The sequence below is a fragment of the Rousettus aegyptiacus genome, unplaced genomic scaffold (genome assembly GCF_014176215.1).
Source record: "Rousettus aegyptiacus isolate mRouAeg1 unplaced genomic scaffold, mRouAeg1.p scaffold_m13_p_2, whole genome shotgun sequence".
Classification (NCBI taxonomy): Eukaryota; Metazoa; Chordata; class Mammalia; order Chiroptera; family Pteropodidae; genus Rousettus; species Rousettus aegyptiacus.
Genome location: NW_023416295.1, coordinates 154,940,833 through 154,949,334, shown reverse-complemented (window position 1 = coordinate 154,949,334; position 8,502 = coordinate 154,940,833). Strand labels below are relative to the sequence as shown.

The following is an 8,502-nucleotide window of genomic DNA, read 5'->3' as shown; positions in this document are numbered from 1 at the left end:
CTAGAGCAATGCTCAAAGGATGATGTGAGAGTATCAGAGAATAAGATATTGGTGTTGTTGACAAAGTTCGCATTAATCCTTGGGAGAATAAAGAAACCTGACAACAAATTATGTTCTTTATTCTGAGTTTCCATTCTTCCTACATGTTTGGTATCAAATGTTCTTCCTTTTATAGAGTAATGGTAAAATAAATAGTTGTACTTTTTAATGTTTACCTTCTTAGTTGGCAAAATAAAAAATCAGCCAGCTTTGGCAATTTTCTAATTTTTCTGTTATTTTATTAATAAATGAAATCCAAAATGTCAGGTAACGTCTTCTGTAGAGAAAATTTAATGGCCACCTCATCAAAAGAGAAATGTGCTTACAACATCTGGGAAGAAAATATCTGGGTTAATTCTGACTAAATAGGAAATAACGGTTTTCCTTAAAACTCCATACATTCCACTCTATCACTCTCTGAAAAATCTCCTTCTGTCACTTGTAAAGTTATTCTGATAATACTGAAAGTGTTAACTACTCTAGGGTATGTACATTTTAATATGAAATTAGTGAATACAAAAAATACTTCAAGGCCAAACCAAAAATCTCTCTAATAGTAGAATTTCAAGCACAAGCAACTGTGGAAATCATTAGTGGCAGGAAGTCTATCTTAAATTATACTAATTTTGCTGTTAAGATGAGTCCTATAAAGTGATAATTTCCATAGAAATTTAAAAACATAATACAGATGCATAATGTAGAAGGAAAATGAACAAAGTTTATGTTTTTCGTAATACTTAAAATATTTTTGTTTTTGCAAGTTACAAGTCTCTTTTAATACTTTCAGTACAGATTTGAAACAAAGTTCATAAGGCACAATAGTCTTTTAAGATGCTAATATGTTCCAGGTCATTATAGAAGATGGGATAATACAACTCGTCTGTGTCAAGCAAAAACAGGGACTGAATTTCTGACTCCTGTGAGTGAATGTATCCCTCAATATCTATGCTATTAAAGGGATTTTTGACAACACACTGAAGTACTGTTTTTGGATAGTCTATAGAATCACATGTTTCTACATTTCTGAGTCTTCTGTTTGGTTACTTACTCTTCCCTTCCTATTTCTTCCATGCAGAAAGGTCTGCTTATTCCTTGCATTGCCATTTGAAAAGTTGTTATACACTCACAAGGGAATATCTAAATCAGAGAGATCAGACATTGTGTTGAGACCTCTCCTGAAATCTCCTCACACCCTGGAGTGGTTTCATAAGCCTAGTCTGAATAGGCTTCAAAGTTAAAGTAACTATTTGTATAAATGTAAAAGAATGCTGTCTTAGACTGTGAAGAAGGAATATATGTCCTAATAATTTAGCAAAGTCCTGAATGTGACCATCGGAAGCCCAGAAACCTTTGTTTAGTATACTAAAGAATTACTTGTTAGTCTTTCATAGCCCCTAAAAACAGGGCTGCCACCAGTTTATACAGTATCTTTGTGTGAAGAAAAAGGAACCTCTTCTTCCAGGTGGATGCAGACAGGCACTAAAGAACATTACCTGGCCAGCAGGACTTAAGTTGAGTTTCTGGCCCTCATGTCCATTTACTTTATATCGACATTAATTTTAACTTCCATATATTCTATAATTAAAATTTTGATTAAGTCTTCCACTGAAAGTTCTAGAATTTACTGTTTTCTAATTTGATGTTTGGTGTTTCTAATTCAGTGTTTTCTAAATTCAAGTGGAGAGGTTTTCTTGGTTAAACTTAGGGTATAAAGTTCCATTTATATGTGCTGTTATATATGATTTATAAAAAGTTCATCTCCATGAGAATTGTAAAAGTCTTTTTCCTTATGGTACACATTTCAAAGTGAATACTGGTATATTAGTTATTTAATCTGTATTTCATAGATTAACATTGGAAATGACTACCTATAGACACTTGAAGCTAGACATGTCTAGTATTATTTAGTTTGTAGTAACTGATGTCAGTCTGGTGGTGTAAAACACATCTAATCAAATTGTGGTCCCTAAACCAGCAGCATTAGCTGCTTGTCAGATCACCATTTCAGACGTCATTCCAGATCTATTGAATCGGAATCTGCATTTTACCGAGATATTCAAGTGATTTGTGTGCACATAAAAAAAGACCAGACTAGTAATATCCTCCAGGTTTACCACTGCTTACCAAAATAACTTCAAATTTCTAGACTTTGTTCCTTCTGTAAAGCAAGATTTTAGAACTAAATAATCTTGAAACTCACTTTAAGTTCTAAAACTCATTGTCAAATGTGTAGCAATTCTATATTTCAAGAAGGCTATTCTACTTTAAATGTTTTAGTCTTTAAAATTTAAGGATTAACTTAATAAACAACTCAATCTTGTTAGAAAATAGTGAAAGTTTCAAATAATTTAAAATTATTTCCATATGAGATGCTTCATCAAACACTTAATGCAATTTAAATATTTTATATTATTTAACCTCTCCTTACCTTAATGGGTATGCTTGCCATTATTTTCTTTTTCAGACTTGTATGTTTTTAATTATTTATAATTCTTACCTTTTAATGATATGAGACACTTCCATATCTTATGTCTGGACAATGTTCAAACAGAAAGGGCACAAGGTGGACTGTGTGAGAGAAACACTAAGCTTTGAATCCAGTTCATTCAGTTGGCTGGAACATTTCAAATCATAAGTAGTCTTTCATCTTCAATGCTTGTTCTATAAAATATATACATATACATGTATATGTATATATATACATATACATATATATAATTACTTTAGAGAAGAAATGGATATTTCTATTAGAATACATTCGCTCAGCAAATATACATTCGCAAGGGTTTTCCACAGAAGAGCACAATAAATGTTTAAAACATAGTAAACATCTAATGTGTTAATTGAAATATCCAATAAATGGAAAAAATATTAATTTAAAACTATTCTTAGGGATGATAGGTCACCTCAGCTGTGGAGACTTACCCATGTTCTCCTGTACTAGATCTTTTCTGTCCTTTCTTACTATGCTGAGCCCTGAATTTATAAAGAATATACATGTGTTCCAAAATATTCTTTAGATAAGACATTAACAACTTATAAACAACCTAGAACTCAGAAGTGCTGGAATTTCTTCTTTTCTTTTTTGAGGTGAAGAGGAGTCCTAAAAAATTATAGTATGATGTACATGCTTCCAAAACCTTTTCACTTGCTGTTTCCTCTGCATGCCTCACATTCTCATCAGCTTAAAGTTTTGTCAAACGTCAGGTATTCAATATGGAGAACCTGCCCCCACCTCCTCAGGTCATCCACCTGGTGTATAAAGAGGTGACAATGTCGACCGCTGACCCTCCAGCTGGAATCAAGGTCTTTCCCAATGAGGAAGACCTGGCTGATCTGCAGGGCATGAAACCTGTTGGGCATGAAACTTCTGCTGGGAAAGGACTTCCCTGCCCCTCACCCCGCCCTGCCCTAAGGGCTACTTCCTGACCAAAATTTCCGTCCATTGAGAATGCCAGTGGTGAGACCTGCGTCAACGCGCTCAAGTGGGGCTGGGTGGCCGAGTTGGGCCTCCGGCACGTGTTGCTGACCACCAGGTGCCTGATGATCCATCCTTACTCCGAGTCTGTCCTTAAAGAGGAGACGAGTCGCCTTCTCTTGGAAAAAAATGCTGGGAGTCTCCTGCTGGGTCCTGCTTAAACATGAAGATCTATTGGGGCCAGTGAGGTTGTGATGTCCTCCACCCACCCTGTAGCCCCAGGGTACCTGGAAGGAGCCAAGGTCACTATGGCCAAGACGCACTCGGGGAAGTACAATAAGAAGCTGGGGGCAAAGTAAAGATGGGCGATGGGCAGATGCTTTCATGGCTCTAGTGGGCTCTTCCTACTCAACCTGATCTGACCCTCCTGACCTGGACCCACAACATTGTCTCTAAGTTATTTAAATTATTGCTGGAGTAGGGTAGAGCAAGGGGGCACTGGACCTTGGATTTGTTTTTCAAAATAAAGTTAGAAAAGCAAAAATAAAGAAAAATAGAAGTAAGCTCTTTCCTTATCTCTCTATTTTAAATTGTGTTATTCTGCAGAGCGCCCTATTCTTGTCCCTGCTTAATTTTTCTCAAAGTGTTTATACACTTAAGACAAAGTATATATACTAATATATGCAGTATCCACATACGTGATACTGATTTATAATAACATTAGTATGCACGAAAATATATTAAATGTATATTAACATAAAATTATATATATAATTTGTTGATTGATTTCCCCACTAAAATAAAGGCAAAAATTTTGTGCTCCTAATACCTAAAAAATGCCTGGTACCTAATAGGTGCTCAATTATATTTATTAAGTGAATAAATTTAGGGGTTCGTCTTATACTTTCCCTGCCTCAGCCCTAGAATTCCCATGCCCTGCCTCAGTGCTTGTGCTTTTTAGAGTTTCCTGACTTTAATGATTGTTTATTTTACCATAACGATTTTAGAATTAGCTTACTTCCAGAATAAAAGAAATTCTGTTGTTAGTTTTATTGGAGTGTATTAGATTAGAGAGAATTGATATCTTTATGAAATGTTGATTTTTCCTGTTTAATACATTGTGTGTCTGTCCATTCTTTCAAGTCTCCTTTGCATCCTTCAGGGATATTTCAGTAATTCTGTCACACAAATTTTAATATTTTGTTAAGTTTATTCTGAGTTATTTTATTTTTTGTTATTACTATAAATAGTATCTTCTAATGTATGTAGACATTATGGTTTTTGATTTTTCATATGAACGTTCATTTCATATTTTACTAATTTGTTTTATAGAAACATTTCAAATGATTTTTTGAATTTTTCAAGTATACAGTAATAGTGTTTGCAAACAATAGCAGTTTTAGATATGTATTTTTTTAACCTCCATTTAGATACAAAATTCTTCAGATTGTAATTGCAAAGGAGTAAATTCAGATCTCAATGATTTGCATGAATTTGTTCCTTTCAATCCACTCATTAATTTATCGTATTTATTCAGTAACTGCTATATGCCAGATACTAGGAATCATTATTCGAAAAAGTGAAGGGAAAAGAAAAGCTGGATTTTGTTCATGCCTAAAGGAAAAAAATGCACTGTTAATTGCAAATTAAGATTTGTTTTGTATTAACTAACTAGTAAAGGAAGAAAATTTTGTAGTATAAATTTCTAAAGAAACACCGTTCTTTATTTTTGAGGTGTAATATATTTAATAGATTTAGTTTTGAACAGCTTGCTACATTTCACAAATGCATCAGGGATGAGTACAGACAATGGAAAGGGATTCATGATCATCTAAACTGATAAATACAATGTCTATTAAACTAGATCGAATAAAAATAGTTTCAATGATGTTTTTAACCCTGAAAAATAAGGTATGTAAAATGTGACTAACAATTGTATTGATATAATGAAAATATTTGTGTATATTTTCACACATCTGAGTAATTCATTTGGCAATATTGCTAGTTATAAGGTATTAGAGAGGTAGAATATGTTATATTTAAAATGCAGGGTGAGGAATCTGACAGGGTTTAAATCTAAGCTCTGTTAAATAACAAAATTCAACTGAGTAAATCTGATGATCTAATTGGCTTTATTAAGCCATTTCATGAATTGGACAACATCCTGTCTAGCAAGGTTACTTGGAGAGGTTGTACAACATGGAAGGTTTTAGAGGAAGAAGAGTGTGACAGAAGATACATTAGCAAAGGAAAAGAAAGAATTATTTTCAGACCAGAGCATCTTTTTTTGTGTGTGGAAGGAACCAGCAAGGCAAGTGTATTATCATATAAATTGCTTCTTTTTCTTATGGGGAATGGAACAGGCCCACAAAAACAGATTATTTCATTAGTGTTGACCAGAAAATTCCAGACTCGATAGTTAAGATTGTATTTCTTTAATTAAATCAGGATTAAGTTAAATTTTCTATCATGAGCTTTTATCACAATGATCTCATTTTGGGCCTGTGGTTTCTTTTTAATAGCTCTTTCATTTACAAACAGATTACTATTGGGCATGTTGAAACCTCCTGGAAACTAATTTCATCATCTGCAAGATAAGGAAAATAATACCAATCTTAGAGAGTTTTTAAATGGTTTAAATGTGTTATTAGAGTTAAAATGCTTAGGACAATCCTTGACACTTAGATAAAACTCAATAAATGCTAGAACATATAAGATGAGGTAAGAGATTGGAAGTAAGCAAAGTAAAATTCTTTGACGTGGCCTCATGTTTGCTTTTATAGAATATGGCCATTGTGTAGTACATAATCTCTATGATTCCTTCTACGTTTATATAGCTTACTTCTGTGGTCAGATATTCCAAGCTACAGACAGAATCATTTATTTAAGAAAGCAGGGGTCATTTGCTTGGTTCCAGGAAGTAGGAAGGAGAATCAGTTGCTTGCTATGACTTGGACTCTGATCAGTTTGTCTGATATTGTGCAAAATAGTACAACAATATTTGATTAATTTAGTCCAATACAAACGAGGAAATTTCTTTCTGATCAACTTCATCTGACAGTATTTTTTTTAAAAAAAAAAAATCCAAATGTAACTGAGCTCTTATAAAACCAAGCATTTTCCTTTATAAACTAAAGATTGTGTAAATAAGAAAACGTTTATTCAGGATTAGAAAATATTCTAGGGTCAACAAACCATTAAGGCCTTTGTTAAAAGCCTTTTAAAGATCTGTCTGAATGGTGTGTTTCCCTTTGTTCATTGATCTGCAATATTTTTTAAACTGTAAAGAGGAGAAGAGCTATCAATGTATTATCCCACATCAAACGAAAAGAAATGAAATATTTTTTATTGTAAAATCATTATTATTCTAGATAGCCCTGACCAAGAAAAATGTGCTTTTTTTTTTTTTTAAATCACGACCTACTTTTGAAGAACTAACACAACTATGTAAATTAATCCCTTGTAGAGAAAAACTTTTGGTGGCCCCTGTGATCTCCTAAGAAAAGATCTTGCCATGATCAACCTGCTTTTTTTTGCCTTGTGCAACTTCTTTGTTCCTGCTCCTGCTGCATATAAAAGTTTAACTTTGTACAGCTGTTTGGAACTCCTTTCTATCTACTAGATTGAATGTTGCTTAATTTAAATCTATTTTTTGTCAAATAAACTCTTAGTATTTATAATATGCCTCAGTTTATCTTTTAAAAAATTTTTATTTTTATTTTAAAATTTTTTTTTTTTAATTAGTTTCAAGTATACAGTACATTGGTTAGACATCTGTATACTTTACAAAACGATTCCTCCAATTGTTCAGTCCCTCCCCTGGCCCTCCACTTAGCTATCATATTAATGCTAACTGCATTCCCTCTGATATGCTCCCCATCTCCGTGACTATCAACTACTTATTTGTATTTCTTTAACCCTTCACCCCATTTTCCCAGCTCCCCAAGCCCCCTACCCTCTGTCCATCACCAATGTTTCCATTATATTTGTGAATCCGTTTTTGATTAGTTTGTCCATTTTGTTACTTAGAGTCCACATATAAGTGAAATCATTTGGTATTTATCTTTCTCTGTCTGACTTATTTCATTCAGCATAATAACCTCTAGGTCCATCCACATCATTGCAAATGGTAGGATTTTTTTTTTTAATAACCGAGTAATATTCCTTTATATATATGAACCATAATTTCTTTATACAATTGTCTGTTGATAGGCATTTAGGTTGCTTCCATATCTTGGCTATTGTAAATTGTACTGCCATGGGTATCGGGGTGCATGGATCTTTATGAATTATTGTTTTGGTTTTCTTTAGGTAAATATCCAGAAGTGCAGTTGCTAGGTCAAAAGCTATATCCATTTTTAATTTTTTGAGAAACCTCCATACTGTTTTCCATAGTGACTATACCAATTTGCAATCCCACCAACAATGTATGAGAGTTCCCTTTTTCTGCAACCTCTCCAACACTTGTTTTTTGATTTATTTATGATAGCCTTTCTGACAGGCGTGAGGTGATATCTCATTGTGGTTCTAATTTGCATTTCTCTGATGGTTAGTGGCCTTGAGCATCTTTTCATATGTCTATTAGCCATCTGTATTTTCTCTTTGGAGAAGTATCTGTTCAAGTCTTCTGCCCATTTTTGAATTGGATTGTTTGTTTTTTGCTGTTGAGTTGTATAAGTTCTTTATGTATTTTGGATATTAACCCCTTATCAGATGTATCATTAGCAAATATCTTCTCTCAAACAGTCAGTTGTCTTTTTGTTTTGTTGATGATTTTCTTTACAAAACCTTTTTAGTTTGACGTAGTCCCATTTGTTTATTTTTTCTTTTGTTTTCTTTGCCCGAGGAGATACAACTGAAAAGAAATTCCTGTTAGCAACATCAAAGAGTTTACTGCCTATGTTTTTTCTAGAAGTTGTGTGGTTTGGGGTTTTACATTTAAGTCCTTAATCCATTTTGAGTCTATGTTTGTATACAGTGTAAGAAGGTAGTCTAGCTTCTTCTTCTTCTTTTTTTTTTTTTTTGCATGTATCATCTGTCCAATT

General features: G+C 33.3%; 1 pseudogene; it reads left to right on the top strand.

Annotated features, from left to right (window-relative positions):
- Window positions 1–3,255: 3,255 nt before the first annotated feature.
- On the top strand, window positions 3,256–3,816 carry LOC118613602 (annotated as a pseudogene).
- The last annotated feature ends 4,686 nt before the right edge of the window (window positions 3,817–8,502 follow it).